An 18,611-nucleotide genomic window follows, 5' to 3' on the forward strand; every position below is an offset into this window, starting at 1 on the left:
TTTGTTTTACATTTATGCAGCTGCTGGGCCCTTTAAAGGTTAGCTCGTCCTTTAACTTTTAACCCTCATGTTGTCCTCGGGTCAAATTTGACCCATTTTCAAAGATTCTATATCAGAAATAGGGGTTTCTTTTAACAAAATTTCCCAAAAATAACATGGATGGTTCCATAAGCTAATTGATGATCACTACTTAATGTATACCTGGGTGAAGATCTGTGATAATCCATAAACATATGTTCCTCTGATCTTAACTATTAGATAAGATAATTCTTAAAGGGATACTTCACCGATTTAGCATTCAGCTTTGTATCAGTAGAAACCCGATAGTATTTCTGAATGACCGTGCCTCCCTCCCTCATGTCCCCCTGAGACGAGAGATTTCTGCATTTGGGGCCTGGAAAAAATCTTCCGATGACGTAAAATGACGATTTTTGCGTCATTGGCAGGACAAACCAGATCTGCAACTAAACTCCATTGTGATGATTGTTGACTCGCAGCTACCAAGAGCTCTTTGGCCTGTAGGAAAGGTGACTCGCCTCCTACCAAGCAAAGATGGCAACATTAGGACAGCTGCAGTTACAGTGAAAGACAAGTCTTATGTCAGACCTGTAGTTCATCTAATCCCCCTTCCTGGCCTACCTGATGACCGTTGATTCTGGTTTGGTCTGTAAACAGATTTCTAACTAGAAATCTGGGGGAGGCTGTACTAAAGATCCCTATCTTTATCTTATTTTGACACCTTCTTTTCACACTTACCTCACTTCCTGTACCTCACTTCATTTTCTCCCCTGTCTTCATCACTGGCTTTCACAGGAAGTGAGGTAAGTGTGAAAAGAAAGTGTCAAAATAAGATAAAAATAGGGATCTTTAGTACAGCCGCCCCCAGATTCCTAGTTAGAAATGTGTTTACAGACCAAACCAGAATCAACGGTCATCAGGTTCAGCAGATTGAAGTTTGGGCCAAGTATCTGGTGGTCGATACAAGAATGGTGGGCCATTGTTCCATCTGTTTGGACAGAGGCTATCCGACAAAGATTTGCCTCTCGTAACATCGTCAGCAGGGTTATTGGCTGAGTCAACACATCTCCAGTCCTGACTGCTTGTGAGAAGATTTTGCGGGCCAGAGGCAAAGGACTACAGCCAGTAGTAGGATCTACTTCCGTATGTTTTCAACACGCCCACAGGGGTTGGACTGCCGAGTCTGGCCGAGGTATTCCGAATGAAAACACCTGTCAGCCATCTTGAATCTTAGCGCAACAGGCTTTTCGGTTTTCAGCAGAAAACATTTACAACAATTATCTGCATTCAAACTACCGGACGTTGTACCACCGGGATACATCGGTACAGATCGGAGAATATGGAGGAAACGTTATTACAGACGCAATACTCGCACACTACGTGAGCTTCGCCTGCACGGAGACCAGCGGTGTCGCTCAATGCGGCTAGCCGGCTAGGGGACATCCTCATCGGCTAGGTGGAAAGCTACGCTAGCTGTCCACCTGTCCCAGCCATCCTGCTTACAAGTGTCTGCTCATTAAACAACAAGCTGGACTACATCCTCCTTCAACGAAACTCCCAACGTGAGTTCAGTGACTGCTGTGTTTTTGTTGTTGTGGAAACATGCCTGAACAAAAGTGTACCGGAACCGGGACTATCCAGCTACCAGGCTGCTCTCGCCGGCCCGTGGAGGTGGACTGGTGTAGGAATAAAATCCAACTAGCTACTGCTAACTGCTGATGGAGGTTGTGACTGTTAAATGCCGACTGTACTAAAGATCCCTATTCCCCTTCTTAGGCTAGCAAATTCTCGTCCTCTACACATTCCTCATTCTGCAGTAATGTCACGACTTCGTAACACTGAAACTCGACTATCAAAGGATCCTGAGAAGGCCATATCATACTGTGATCAAATTGCTAAGCTTGAAAAGGCTGGTTATGTGGCCAAGCTCACCCCTGAAGAGGTTCACAGCAGCAACGAAGCTTGGTACATTCCTCACCATATGGTAACGCATAACAACAAAGATCGAGTTGTGTTTGACTGTTCATTCACTTTCCAAGGACAAAGCCTCAATAAGTATCTGTTACCAGGACCAATCCTTGGGCCGTCACTCCTTGGTGTATTGCTCGCGTTTTCGGCAACATGCCATAGCAGTAAGTGGTGACATTAAAGGCATGTTTCACCAAATCCGTCACCTGCCTCCAGACCGGGCCCCTCTTCGTCATTCCTGTGGCGTTGATATGAACAAAGATATTCCCCCTACAGTGTACCAATGGCAAGTCCTTCCCTTTGGTACCACTTGTAGTCCCTGTTGTGCAATTTATGCCCTGCAGAAACATGTGAAGGACAACGAACCTGATGAATTGGTGCAGAATTCAGTAACCCAGTGCTTCTATGTTGACAATTGCCTGCAAAGCTTCCCTTCATCCGTCGCAGCTCAAACACTCCTTGACAAATTAAGAGCTACCCTTTCAACTGGAGGCTTTGACCTCTGTCAATGGGCAAGCAATGATCCTGCTGTGATCAGCCATTTACCATCTGAAGCAAGATCCGAAAGCAGTGAACTTTGGCTCTCTGAAGGCCGAGCTGATCCCCAAGAACGCACACTAGGATTGCTGTGGGACTGCAAACCTGACCTCTTCAGGTACAAATACAGAACCTTGGAAGTACATACCATAACAATGCGTTACATCTACAGAGTCCTTGCTCGTCTGTATGACCCATTAGGCTACCTCCTACCTTATACAACTCGTGCAAAAATCCTGGTTCAACAACTATGGAGAAAGGAAAGAGAATGGGATGATCCTCTTCTTCCACAGGACGTCCTAGCAGCTTGGATATCCTGGGAAAAGGAACTTCTCTACCTCCCTCAAATCACCATCCCTCAATGTTACACTTCCAAAGAGATGGATGCTTCCCCCACAGTGCAAGACATCCATATCTTTTGTGATGCTTCTGAGCATGCGTATGGTGCTGTTGCATACTTAAGATCCGAAGATGATAAAGGCCAAGTGGAGATTGGTTTCATATTAGCCCGTTCACGTGTCTCCCCAAAGAAGCAGTTGTCAGTACCAAGATCGGAGCTATGTGCTGCACTAACCGGTGCACACCTTTGTGACTTTATCAGAAAAGAACTGACCATACCAATCAGAGACACAATGTTTGGACTGATTCTACCGCTGTACTCCACTGGCTTCAAGCAGAGTCTTGCCGCTTCAAAGTATTCGTAGGAGCGAGAGTATCAGAGATTCAAAATCTCACAAGCAGTCAGGACTGGAGATATGTTGACTCAGCCAATAACCCTGCTGACGATGTTACAAGAGGCAAATCTTTGTCGGATAGCCTCTGTCTAAACAGATGGAACAATGGCCCACCATTCTTGTATCGACCACCAGATACTTGGCCCAAACTTCAATCTGCTGAACCTGATGACCGTTGATTCTGGTTTGGTCTGTAAACACATTTATAACTAGAAATCTGGGGGCGGCTGTACTAAAGATCCCTATTTTTATCTTATTTTGACACTTTCTTTTCACACTTACCTCACTTCCTGTACCTCACTTCCTTTTATCCCCTGTCTTCATCACTGGCTTTGCTTCCCCTCTGATTACCTGATTGAGTTCACCTGGTCACTCCTTATTTAAGACTGCACTCACTCTCAGTCAGTCTCTTCAACACCTTCACATGGGGCGGCAGCTGGTAAGATGAAGTTTACTTTGCACCTTAGTTCTTGATAACATGTTTGATATTTGCATGACAGCTTTATGTGGTTACTTTATGATTATCATGTGAGGATATTTATTTTGTTAAGTTGTAATTTCTATTTTGTTTCTTCCCAGATTCTCCAACCCATGTGTGTCTGTTCTGTTATGTTATCCAGTATCATTTGCCTCACCCTTTGCTAAATAAATCTTCATTGAATGGACTGAACTTCTCTCTGGCTTATTCATGCATTCTGACCGATGCCCCATGACGATGGCAATCAACCTCTAAACCTGAACCCTCCTAAACACCGACCATTCGACATTCCACGCTAATTCACGCCTGTGTTTATACTCCATGTTTAACTTTACGGAGCCTATAAAGTGTGTGTACTAAATGTAGCCTGTTTCGTATGTCGTTTTTATATAATGTCGTTTTTATATATGTTAAATGTGTAACACCACTTGAGTCACGATGAAACATTGTTTCGTGTATATGGTTGAAATGACAATAAAACACGCTTGAGTTGAGTTGAATGCCTCTGTCGGTCTGTCCGGGTCTGTCAAGCGGTAGGCGTGGCTTGGGAGTGGACTCAAAGCAACGAAGCAGGTGCATTCTGGGATTTGGTGTTTTTCATCCATATAAGACCAAAACACATTAGGCTTCGTTCGAGATGAGCCAGATCTCGCGCAGAATCGATCACCGGCGATCGGCGCCCAATGCATGCCGGTTAGATTTGTGTCCGACTTGATCCCGACTTGCTCTGACGTCATGCACACGGGCAACGATAATCTCAACGACAACCAAGGCGACGCGCAGTTCTGAGACGCAGGTAGCGCAGTTGCTTTTCACCAACTGCAAGAGCCAGGCGGACGCAGGTGGACCCAGGGCATGCTGGGAACGCGCCCGCCTTCTCAGCTGATCAAACAGCTGATTGGTTCAGAATCGACTCAACATGATGACGTTTTATATAAACTTTTTATTGATTTTCAATCGGAGGGATTTTAACTGTGTTTTGTCTGATTTAAAAGCTTATTCTGTACAGAACACATGTGTGGCTGATAGTTGTGTTTAAAAGTCAGAGAGACTAAATCTGTTCAGATTACGGATCATCTACAGTCTGTTGTTTATTAAAATCAGCAACAGATCGCATGTAGAGAATTTTGACAGCTACTTTGTCATAATAAAAACAAGTGGAGACTGTGTAGGAGCCGTATATGGGGTCTGATAACATTTTATTAAATCGGAATTGGACCACCGTGTTTCTGTCACTTCCTGTTCAGCCTGAAGGCTGCTGGAGTCAGCTGGAAAACTGTCCGACTTGAGAGCGGACTTTGTGTCACCACCCCCTGCTGCAGCGCCTGCTCTCGCTCACTTTACAGCGCAGGCGCAGTTCATCTCGAACGAGCCTATTTTCTGGCTTTTCTCGGCCTAGAAGGCACCAATTTCAATTTTTTTTAAAATTTTTAAAAAAAAAAGCCAAAAAAAAAAAAAAAAATAAGGTTTCCAGCGGGAAAAAATTTTTTTTTTTTTTTTTTTTTTTAAAAGAAAAATGAGGCATAATTTCAAATAAATTAGATTTATTGAACACCAATTCCAAAAAGAAGTGTAAAACTAGTGGTAATAAGTTATGACGTTGGCTAAGAAGCTGTAATCAAGAATTGGGTGATAATTTATAGGCTACTTTATGCTTTATAAACAGGCAAACCAAACCGGAGGACAAGTGCATGGTCAATGGGAAGACGATACAAGGGTTAACCCTTATGTTGTCCTTATGTTTTCACAGTTTTTTTATATTAGAAATATGAGATGTCGAAAAAAGCGCCTAAAATGTCAGAAAAAGCGACAGACATCTGAAAAAGTGATCAAAATTTAGAAAAAAACAACCAAAACGTTGAAAAAAAACACAAAAACATGAAAAAAAATATATATATATATTCAAAAAAAGCAACAAAAACATTGAGATAGGGACAACTAAAGTGTTTTTTTAATGGTCAACGGTAAGACAACACAAGGGTTAAGGACAAGGAAAGTAGAGCATTTGCAATGTGTAGGATACTATAAGCAGTCTATAATGCAAACTTTTCAACCAAAGCATGTACTATATGCAGTACCATTTCTCAAGAGCAGCTTGCACAAAGTACATTATTTCTGCTATGCTCTGCTTTTGAGTTAAAAGATAAAAGCTTTGCTTTTGTTCTCCTTAATTCGACACAGCGTCTGAAAAGCCTTATCTCACTTCAGTGGCTATCAATCCCTCCCAGTTACTTCCTCCTGAGGGTGGGGAAAACCCTGACAATGAACTAAAGCCAGTGGGATACCTTTTAAACAATGCATCTGGCTCACATCCCAATGCTAGGAACTAGAGGCTATACCCTATACAAAAAAATCTATGCATTATTGATATTATAAGGTTAAACATTTGCATCCTAAGAATTGTGAGAGAATTACGAAATACAATTTCCATGTCTTCTTTATAATAATATAATATAACAATGAACAGGTCTACCTGATAGAAGTAGGACCTGACCCGCTGGTGTCAGTACAACAACCTACTCATTACTGTAATGTCAGCAAGACTAAAAAGATGATAGCGGAAGGTTATTTATACCAGGTGGTTGCAAGATAAAGGCTAGGGGAATCATTAAAGATCCAAACCACCCGGGTCTATCAGCTAAGGTCAGGTGAGAGGCTCAGGAGGAGCATCTACCCTCATGCCACTAGATCCTAAATGAGGACAATGACTATGACTGAACCTGAAAATTTGCATGATATGGGACCTTTAATATCTACCCTAAAGGAGAGATTTAAGTGTACAATAAAGAAAACAGAGTAAGATTAATATTAGAATACAATTGGTATTGTTTGGTTAGTGTTTTTCTTTTATGTGGCAACAAGGGAAAACAAGACACAGAACTTTCTGAAAGCTAAAAGAAAGAGGCTCATATAATTAGCTCTCCAGTTGTTTGGCCCAATTAAATCGACAAATGCTCACACACACACACACACACACACACACACACACACACACACACACACACACACACACACACACACACACACACACACACACACACACACACACAGACAGACACACACACATTATGGTTCTTTAATATTTTAATATTGATATGGGAATCTGTGCTGTCTGGTTATTATTTCTCACACAGCATCCAGGAGCAATGACAGGCTAACAGCAGTTCAGTGAGTAAACAGCACCTCACTGCATTACAAGCTCCAGTGGCTCACCTTATGGACATTGTGTGTGTGTGTGTGTGTGTGTGTGTGTGTGTGTGTGTGTGTGTGTGTGTGTGTGTGTGTTTTCCCATTACGACACACACACACACTAAATTACACAGGGTGAGCATGACCCCATAAAAATGGTCTTTTATGTGTCAGCAAATGGAAGTCAGAGAGCCAGCTCATGGGAAAAGTCATGTCAGTCAACAGAAAACTTGGTTATGCCCCAACGAAGGCAAATTTGTAGCCATAAACTTTAAATTCAATCATGGTGGGCTGCTTTACCTCATTTTCTTTTCTTTTATCTTCATTTTTCGTTTGTACAATTTCTTTAATTCATAGGAACAGTTGAGAGATGACTAGAAATGAGAAAAAGAAGTCTCAATTGGACTCAGACCAAGAATGTTACAAATACAACCCCTATTGTAGGGCATCCCATATTGATTCCATTTTTCTGCATTTTTAAATGTAAGAAAAAGAAAGCAATGGTATCAGGATCAGTAATCAGTATCAAAGTAAAATTGGAGGTTAGGTGTCAGAATCTGTATTGGGAGAGAAAAAGATTGCACTCTAACTGTGCCCACTGGGAACCAAATACTGCATAATGCAAACAAGCCGTACTATAACAAAATAACTTTTCTTTGAAACTACATGCCTGCAGTCAAACTGCAATCAGAAAACACAAGGCATGGAGGCATATGGACATGAAATCTGCATGAAAAACATGTCAAAGCAAACTGGTCCTTAAAAAACTATTGTACGGTTTTACTCTATCTACCAAAACATAGTTGTTGTAATTCAAGATGAGCATTCTCACAGAATCCCAATACTGTCCATAAAATGATCAAGCGACAGTAGAGGACATCTGCTGTCAAAGATCTTTAGCAGCAATAGACAGAAAGCAGTGCTCCCCAGCCATGTAATCTAAATGCCACACGGCTGACAGTGTGAGTGTATTTCTGGGGTTATCGAATAGTCTCCTCCCATCACTAACACTTACTTGGCATGTCAAGAACACTTGACAGCAATATCTTGTCGAACCAAAGAACTGCTCACTGTGTCAAATATGGATTCACTGGATTCACTTTCGTCACCCTGAAGCTGAACCTTTCCCCTAGTTTGTCACATTCTCAGTGACTCTCATAACACATACTGAACAGACAGTGTTCAGGGTTCACAATTAAGATTGACCATTCACCATTAATCCCTATCCCCCCACATCTGTTCTTGCATGGCACATATGTAGTTTAAATTGACGGCACCTGGTTTACAGCTCTAAATTCTTTGTAATTTTTTTAACATTGGATCATTTATTGTAGAGATTTCAGATTTCTCAGTGACTGCCATTTGTTAACCAAAATGACAAATGTTGCTAGAAGATTTGATCAGCTGTAGCTAGTTAATTAAGCTAATGTTAACCTCATGAGTAAGTTGAAAACGCAGTCTCTATCTGATTTTTTTATGTTTTGAGCTGACTCATTGCTGACAAACTACAACCCTGTAAAGCGGACCTATGCACTTGATGGCTACGTACATGATATTGTGCTAAAAAAAATGGATGCTAAAGCTGCATGTCGGTCCGTGTACTTTTCCGTTCATTCGATTTTCATTTCATAAACAGGTATTAAAAACAAAAAACGATGGTTATTTGATTTTCGTTTTAAAATACAACATTTGAAATTGAAATACAAGGCGTTTTTCTTTTCATGGTCGATATAAGATAGGAGAAAGTTTAAATATGCTTTGATTTTCATTTTCTATTTTATATAACAAAAATAAAATCACTCGAAAACAGAAAGGAAAAAAGTCTTGTTTTTTTCATATTCAGGGACCGGATGTTGTCATTTCCAAGGCAACAGCGCCAGCCAGTGTTGCTTTCAGCCCAGGCTAAAATTACTTTGGAAACCTATACTCTTGATAATGCTTGGGGGGATTTTATTTCATAATGCCACATGTATTTATTCCCCTCTCTCCCTGCCTCCCTCTGACTCTCTCTCTCCCGCCGCGAACAACTTCGCCCCAATCGAACCAGCTGAGGAAACAGACTTTCGGTCCACCGCTGTAGCGTTACCGTTACGCCACCGTTAACAATCCCAGCAAACTTTCTGTTGCTGATCTGGCAGAGTCACCGGGGGTTCGGGATCAGATCATGGGAATCAGACCTCGCGGGCTGGGTCTATTCTAATATTAGCTGCTGCTGCAGCTAGCTAGCAGCTAGCCACCAGCCCTGTGACCTCGGTCCCCGCGGTTTGCTTCCGGGACGACTGACTCGATCTGGTCCGTCTGCAGAGCTGGCGCATTCGCGCAGCTGAGCTGGGAATCTGCCGCCTCGTGATTTATTCATATTTTATTTTATTTGCAGATAGTGATACGCTATGATGCACTTATATGCACTAGCTGCTTTTAGGCTGAGTCTGTGAGATAACCAAACTTCCTTTAAATATAACGTGCATATAAATAGATGGAATAAATAAAAGTCCCTCGAAATAAATTTAAGTAAAACATACATGTATTTAGGCTATTTAACTATTATGACTAATGCCTATGTTCATGTGTATTTCCTCATTTATGTATTCCATGATCTATTTCATAGCCATATGTATATTTATGTAAAGGGGGCAAAAGCTACAGATTCCAGCTGAGCTGCGGAGGAGCAAAATCATAAAACCTTAACGTGAAAAGCTTAACTTTAATGTACCTAAACAATGATCAATCAGATATCAGTCAGTTATCAGTCAGATAACGTCCATGACTTGGGTTCGATTTTTGATCACTGTTTAGGTAATTCGTTTTTCCTTACAATATCCCTTAATGAGGCAGAAACCCTTAGTGTCAGCTACATCCATTGGGTTAGATTTTTGACAGTTTTCAGTGGTTATGAGAGAGAAATTTGGTAATCCTTGATCATTGCTCATTGATCATAGAGCAGGTAACGCCAGCTCTGCAGAGTCAGTCCCGGGGAGCGAACCGCGAGGACCGAGGTTACAGGGCTGGTGGCTAGCTGCTAGCTAGCTGCAGCAGCAGCTAATATTACAATATTAGACCCAGCACCGGAGGTCTGATCCCCATGATCTGATCCCGAACCCCCGGTGACTCTCTGCCAGATCAGCAAGCTTAACGGCAGCAACAGAAAGTTTGCTGGGATTGTTAACGGTGGCGTAACGGTAACGTTACAGCCGTGAACCGAAAGTCTATTTGCTCGCTGGTTCGACTCTCTTCGTACGAGTTGTTTGCGGTGGGTAAGGCGAGGGACAGAGGGTAATAAATACATGTGACATTATTAAATAAAATTCCCCCAAGCATTATCAAGAGTATAGGTTTCCAAAGTAATTTTAGCCTGGGCTGAAAGCAACACTGGTAGGCTAGGCTGGCGCTGTTGCCTTGGAAATGACAACATCCGTTCTCTGAATATGAAAAACAAGACTTTTTCCTTTCTGTTTTCGAGTGATTTTATTTTTGTTATATAAAATAGAAAATCAAAATCAAAGCATATTTAAACTTTCTCCTATCTTATTTCGACCATGAAAAGAAAAAAGCCTTGTATTTCAATTTCAAATGTTGTATTTTAAAACGAAAATCAAATAACCATTCGTTTTTGTTTTTTAATACCTGTTTATGAAATGAAAATCAAATGAACGAAAAAGTACACGGACTCATGTCCCTCACTATGGAGGAAATATTTATTCATAATTCAAATTGAAAGTCCAAAGAGAAATTGAAAGTCCAAAGAGAAAATAAAGCAAGATCAAATTAAAAATATTATTTCTTTTTTTAAATTTTCCATTTGGCTTTGGCTTTTGAATTTAATATTTGGCTTTTGAATTTCAATTTAACATTGGCTTTTAATTTTCATTTAATATTTGGCTTTTGAATTTCAATTTAACATTGGATTTTCATTTGGATTTAATATTTGGCTTTTGAATTTCCATTTAACATTTAACTTTTCGTTTGGACTTGACACGTGTCAATGTAAATGAGGAGGCGTGGCCCAAAGGCTGGTGGGAGGGTCTGAAACGAAAGGGGTGCAGAGGCACCTTATGAGCAGCAGGGGGAGCTGACTGCTGAGGAGCATCAAGGGGGTAAGCTTCGCTTCAGAACTCGAGCTATCATGGCGCCATTTTGTTGCTAACTGGCCATCACCTCCTGTTAGCATTCCGCTGACCGCCATTTTTTTTTTACGTCACTTGACTGAGAATAACTTTACATCCGAAGCGTTTAAAGACTCGATTTTTCCATTGTTTAGTTCGAAAGAAACACAACAACGTATAAAAGGCTCCATTACCTTGTATCTCACGTTATGGCTCCGTAGCAGACGTTTTTGTAAAATCTAAGCGAACGGTGTCATAACCAAGTGACTTACTGTCGCACAGTAGAGGAATTACCGTATAGTACAGGAGAAGCTCGCAGGCAGTTTCGACTTACGTTAGCTGTTTAGGTTTAATTACTAATGTTAACTAGCATGTTAGTTAGCAATAATTAGCCTGTGCTTATGTTATCTCCTTACATATACCTACACTCTCCGTCTCTGTAAGATTGGGAATGATTGAGATTTCTCTTGGCACAGCTACCAGAACACTTACAACTTTCAGACACGTTGCTCACGTCACATTTACGCTGTCTCTGTCAGTTGGAGGCTGCGCAGTAAAGCTGGCCATCACCGGAAAAGTGCTTCTAACAGCCTTCACTGGTCTCCGTCCAGAGCATGGAGCATCTGTCTGCAGCTTCACAACCAGGCTGGCTTGGCCTCTTATTTCACATGATAGAAAATTATGATGTAGGCTAAACACAAACGACATTTCATGCAACAACCGTGACGTTTTCATGTAGTTACTATAATTGGGCCCGTGTTAGTGAGGACTAGATTAGGACTGTATTTAAAGCTGATTCTGGTTCCCAACTTCACCCCAGGTGTGTCTGTTTAAAACACGACTCAGACAATTTCTCTCTTTTAATGTTTTATTTAATTAAAGGGGTGATAGAATGCAAAACCGATTTTACCCTGTCATAGTTGAATAACGACAGTTCAGTGGGTAAAAAGGACATGAAGCTCAAAATCCCATTGACACCCCTTTACTATGAAAATCTCATATTTTGAAACTGCCGTTGAAAACGGGCGAATCTCAACAAAGCTGAGTTGCTTGTGTAAGCATCTCAAAATCCGGAACCTTAAGAGAACAGTCACGCCCCAACATTTACATACACAACTGACCTGAGATCAGGTAGTCTTCTGAATCTAGCTAGGTCACGCAGATCTCTGCTATTCCATTACAAAATTCACTTCTGAAACGTTTTTATGCGAGAAATCAACTATATAAAGCTCAGATATGGGCCGTTTTACAAAAATGGATGGCTAATTGCAAATTTTGTCCAACTGTGGGTCTGAATTAAGCAGCCGGTGCTGCCTGGGTTGTTGCCTCGCCGCCCGGCCTGCTGTGAGCTCCGTTACGGCTGGCAGCCATACCCGTGCAGAGTCACCAGTAACACCGCTAATGGACCACTAAACGCCGCGGCTCTGACAGAGCTCCAGGGCCTGCAGCTCCCCTCTTCCTGCTAGCTAAATGCCCGGTATGTGTGAGTGAGAACGCAGTCAGCGAGCTTGTTACACCAGCAATCTGTTACCACAGGTTCCAGTTACTCTTTTAAATGTGTGTAATTATAATGTGTTGAGTTATTTAAACAAACGATTGGGGAAATAAACGCCGCTTGTCCGCGAGTCTCATTGATAGCCTCGCGGCTGGATGTAGCTCTATCAATGAGAGCTAGCTAGCCTCCTCTTAGAATTCCTCTGGAATTCACAAATATTCATTAACTTGAAATCAGACACTGTTGTTAGCTTTATAAGACCTTTAGTTAGATGTTGTGTAAGTGGCGTGACGAAATTCAAACTGTAATATAATCGAATTAAGGCGAAAAGGAAGCTAACTATCCGTGATTTGTAGCTAGGATTGAAGGGACAGTCACAGCTAACGAAACACCTAGCTAGTCTTCACAAATATTCATTAACTTGAAATCGGACACCGTTGTTAGGTTTATAAGACATATAGTTAGATGTTGTGTAAGTGGCGTGACGAAATTCAAACTGTAATATAATCGAATTAAGGCGAAAAGGAAGCTAACTATCCGTGATTTGTAGCTAGGATTGAAGGGACAGTCACAGCTAATGAAACACCTAGTCTTCACAAATATTCATTAACTTGAAATCGGACACCGTTGTTAGGTTTATAAGACATATAGTTAGATGTTGTGTAAGTGGCGTGACGAAATTCAAACTGTAATATAATCGAATTAAGGCGAAAAGGAAGCTAACTATCCGTGGTTTGTAGCTACACATAGCTAGGATTGAAGGGACAGTCGCAGCTAACGAAACACTTTGTCTTCACAAATATTCATTAACTTGAAATCGGACACCGTTGTTAGCTTTATAAGACCTTTAGTTAGATTTTGTATAAGTGGCGTGACATGTGTGTAACATGTGGTAACAGATTGCTGGTGTAACAAGCTCGCTGACGGAGCTCTCACTCTCACACAACGGGCCATTTAGCTAGCAGGAAGAGAGGAGTTGAAGGCCCTGGAGCTCTGTCAGGGCAGCGGTGTTGGTAGTCCCTGCTGTGGGCTGCAGCCGTGACCGAGCTCCAAGTACCTCATAGCAGGCCGGGGTCTGTGAAGGAAGGCAGGCCGGGCTCGAGGCAGCACCGGCGGGCGGCGAGGCAGCACCAGCGGCTAAACTCCGACACACAGTCTTACCAAATTTGCAATTAGCCATCAATTTTCGTAAAACGGCCCATATTTGAGCTTTATATAGTTGATTTCTCGCTTAAAAAAGTATCAGAAGTGAATTTAATAACGAAATAGCCCGATAAACAATGTATAACTTTGCAATGAGACCTGCTGTCGAGTCTCCCATGTGTTTCTATGTAGTTTGCTCAAACCAATCAGCGCGTAGCTCATTCTGAATATTCATCAGCATACCATATTTGGAAGAAAAGCTCTTGTTCCAAATAGAGCCATATTCACAGGGTAGTTAAGGGCCTAATAAAATATCATTCGGGCAATTTTCAGCCCAACCAATGTTACATACCCCATTAGGAGACCTTAAGGAACAGTGTAAAATACCCTATATAATCATTCTATCACCCCTTTAAGCAACAGTAGAAACATGGGTGTGGGTAGCTCTGCTTACGTGTGTTTGTGTGTGGTCAGATCTCGAGGACGCACACACACAATAACAATTCAATCGAATAACATGTCGACCTCGATCTTTTTATCTTTCTCTCACTTTTTTCTCCGGGTGGTCCGCGCTATTCACACACGCGCCTACTCACAACAATCACTCCTGATTGACGGCCTTTTGTACAGCCCGTGTAGGCTACTTTTTCAGACTTCCAGCGAACAGCGGTGTCTGTGAGCATCACTGGCCGGCCAGCAGGGAGGCGATCCTGGCCGCCACCAGCTGGCTGTCCCGTCAGACTGAAGCTTCTGACGACATCAGAGAAAATGTGCAGTTGGCCATCAACGTTTGTAAAACTGCCCATATTCAAACTCTACACAGTTAATTTATCGCATAAAAAAGTCTCAATAGTGAATTTAGTGGTGGAATAGCAGATGAAAATTGTTTCCCAGTTGTTTGCTGCTGCTACTATGGCAAACTCCCGATCTAGATTATAGAATCGATTGTTTTTTTTTATAATTTCCATCTGCTATTTAGTTAGTTAGCTGGAAGTCTGAAAAAGTATCCTACACTGGCTGTACAAAAGGCCGTCAATCAGGAGTGATTGTTGTGAGTACATGTTGGAGAATAGCGGCCGCGACCCCCACATCGCGCACCGGAGAAAAAAAGTAAGAAAGAAAAGAGAGGTCGCAGTTCGGACGATGACTGACTACCCGGTTGAGATTGTGTGTGTGTGTGTGTGCGTCCTCGAGATCTGACCACACACAAACACACGTAAGCAAAGTTACCCACACCCATGTTTCTACTGTTGCTTAATTAAATATAACATCAAAAGAGAGAAGTTGTCTGAGTCGTGTTTTAAACAGACACACCTGGGGTGAAGTTGGGAACCAGAATCAGCTTTAAATACAGTCCTAATCTAGTCCTCTAACTAACACGGGCCCAATTATAGTAACTACATGAAAACGTCACGGTTGTTGCATGAAATGTCGTTTGTGTTTAGCCTACATCATCATTTTCTATCATGTGAAATAAGAGGCCAAGCCTACGGTGGCCCTGAGAGGCCACAGCACGCAACAATAAGACAACACGTGCAAATAAACCACAGCACGCACTAATAAGACAACACGTGCAAATAAGAGAACACGTGCAAATAAGACAACATGCACTAATAAGACAACATGTGCAAATAAGACAACACGCGGCAAATAAGACAACAGCGCTAATAAGACAACACGCATAAGACAACACGCACTAATAAGACAACACGCAATAAGACAACAACACCACAAAGAAACCGCACACTAATACGTCAACTAATAAGACAACACGCACTAATAACACGCTAACACGACGCATACCCGTAATAAGACAACACGCACTAATAAGACAACACGCACTAATAAGATAACATCGCAGAAAATAAGATAACACACCAATAAGAAACAGCATTAATAAACACGCACTAATAAGACAACACGCACGAATAACACGATATCGGCAATAAGACAACACGCACTAATAAGACAACACGCCGCCAAGATAACACGCAAATAAAATAAAAACACCTGCAAATAAACCACACGGCACTAATTAATAAGAGAACATTACGCAAATAGCCCCAACACACAACAGAAATGTTTCCAGGGACACATTTAAGTGATGCACATGTGCCTCAACCATTGGGCTTTGCGGTACATAGACAAACCAAAAAACAGGACAATTTTAACAATTTTCGTTCATTTTTTACATCTCTATAATTCACTTCTGAATAACGCGTTTGTGCGCAGAAATTAACTCTTTAGATTTCGGTATAGGCAGGCGTGCGGAAATACGTTGCGAATTGACAATTTGTTTCAAAGTTTTCGGAATTGAGGAGCTCCATACAAGCCAGCCCTGCTGGAGCGCTAGTCGTCGCTCGAATTACAATCCTGCTCAGAGTCCCCGCTCTAAGATGGAGGTCTCTCAGACCGCGCTTCGTAAATAAGAGGCTTTTATTTCGCACGTTGATGGATTATTTGTTTAAGTATCACAACACATGTCCATTTTAAGAGTAACCTGTGGTTAGCTGCATTTTCGAGTTAAACTCCAACAAGCGCTTGCAGGCTTAACAACTCGCTGCTTTCGCGGCCGTCACACACACACACACACACACAACACACACACACACATCATACATAATACAAATAATGAGTAAAATACTGAGCACCACTTGTGCCAGACTGCCAGTAGGCTACATTCATTTAAAGTTAAACATTGCAGTTGGCGCTGAGTGGAGTGTCTGTCATGGTGTGATTGGTTATGTTGGTGGAATTGATTCTTAATTTCCCACGAAGCTGATCGCGGTTACGTGCCAGTTTAACTACTCATCTCCAATCCTATCTGTATTTGTGAGAAGTGGCGCTGTCCTGAGTTGAAAGCCTATTTTACGGCTTTATTATCGAGTTAATAGGTGTGTGTGTTCGGCGTCGGGCGCGTCCATTTCCTAACGTTCTGAAATGAAACAAACATTTTTGACTCCTTTTTTTTTTTTTTTTTTTTGAAGGGCGTTGCGCCGTGAGCACCCACTTTGGAAAACATAAAACTCGCGCCCATGCACACAACACACACACACACACACACACCGCCACGGAGCGCAGCAGGCAGATGCGGGAGACTTGTTTAAATTATGACATAGGCTATATACATTAGATTTGGTATTTAGCTCATACTTTTTGTTGGTGTATTTGTTTTCTGATTTATTAGAAGTTGAGTTTCAGTCTGTATGATAAATGAACAGTTGTACATAAAGTGGTAACATGCTATGACATGTTATGTAGACTAAAGGGGAGACACCAACCTTTATAATTTGAATTGCTAATTTCCATCTGTTGTCCCTAGGCATTTACAGTGCACTAGAATAATATATAAATGATAATTCCACATAACACTAATAGGGACACCTAGGACACGCCAGTTCATAGGCCTACTCTTTTATAATTTAAACTGACATAAACTAATACACTATTCGGATCGTGTTCCACTCTTTTGAATAAGTTAGGGTGTTAGAGCTAAACCATAAACAATAAAATTAAAGCTAATAATATATTAATTAATAATAAATAATTTAAACAATTCTCCTGAAGAGAAACGGGTATCTCCCCCGCGCTATGGCGTGTTGTGTGTGTGTGTGTGTGTGTGTGTGTGTGTGTGTGTGTGTGTGTGTGTGTAGGCGCGATTTATGTTTTCCCCCTTGGGTGCTCACGCGCCCGCCCTTCAAAAAAAAAAAGGTTTGCATTTCAGAATTTAAATAGGCTTTCAACTCAGGACACACAACCCCCTTCCCCCCTCACAAATACAGATAGGATTGGAGATGAGAAGTTTAACTGAAAACCGATCAGCTTCGCGGGGAAATTAAGAATCAATGCCACCAACGCTCCACTCAGCGCCAACTGCAATGTTTAACTTTAAATGAATGTAGCCTACTGGCAGTCTGGCACAAGTAGGGTGCTCAGTATTTTATTATTATGTATCTGTGTGTGTGTGTGTGTGTGTGTGTGTGTGTGTGTGTGTGGACGGCCGGCCGGCGAGGTTGTTAAGCCTGCAAGCGCTTGTGGAGTTTAACCGAAAATGCAGCTAACCACAGGTTACTCTTAAAATGGACATGTATTGTGATACTTACACAAATAATCCATCAACGGCGAAATAAAAGCCTCTTATTTACTGAGCGGTCTGAGAGACCTCCATCTTAGAGCGGGGACTCTGAGCAGGACTGTTCGAGTGACGAGCAGCAGGCGCTAGCTGGCTGTCGGCCACTTTATGGAGCTCCTCAATTCCGAAAACTTTGAAACAAATTGTCAATTCGGCAACGCATTTTCGCAAGACTGCCTATATTCGGAAATCTAAAGAGTTCATTTCTCCCCCAAAGGTATTCAGAAGTGAATTTAGTGATGAATAAAATGGCGAAAATTGTTAAAATTGTCCTGTTGTTGGTCTGTCTATGTACCGCAAAGCCAATGGTGGGGGCATATGTGCATCACTCTAAAAGTGTCCCCTGGAAACACTTCCGTTGTGGTGTGGGCTATTTGCATGTGTTGTCTTATTAGTGTGTGCTGTGGTTTATTTGCAGGTGTTGTCTTATTTGTGCGTGTTGTCTTATTAGTGCGTGTTGTCTTATTTGCACGCGGTTGTCTTATTTGCACGTGTTGTCTTATTATTAGTGCGTGTTATCTATTTTGCACGTGTTGTCTTATTTGCACGTGTTGTCTTATTAGCCGCGTGTTGTCTTATTAGTGCGTGTTGTCTTATTAGTGCGTGTGTTGTCTTATTTGGCGCTGTTGTCTTATTAGTGCGTGTTGTCTTATTTGCACGTGTGTCTTATTTGTACATGTCTTATTAGTGCGTGTTGTCTTATTAGTGCGTGTTGTCTTATTTGCAACGTGTTGTCTTATTAGTGCGTGTTGTCTTATAGTGCGTGTTGTCTTATAGTGCGTGTTGTCTTATTTGCACGTGTTGTCTTATTAGT

The sequence above is a fragment of the Perca fluviatilis genome, chromosome 22 (assembly GCF_010015445.1).
Source record: "Perca fluviatilis chromosome 22, GENO_Pfluv_1.0, whole genome shotgun sequence".
NCBI classification, from domain to species: Eukaryota; Metazoa; Chordata; class Actinopteri; order Perciformes; family Percidae; genus Perca; species Perca fluviatilis.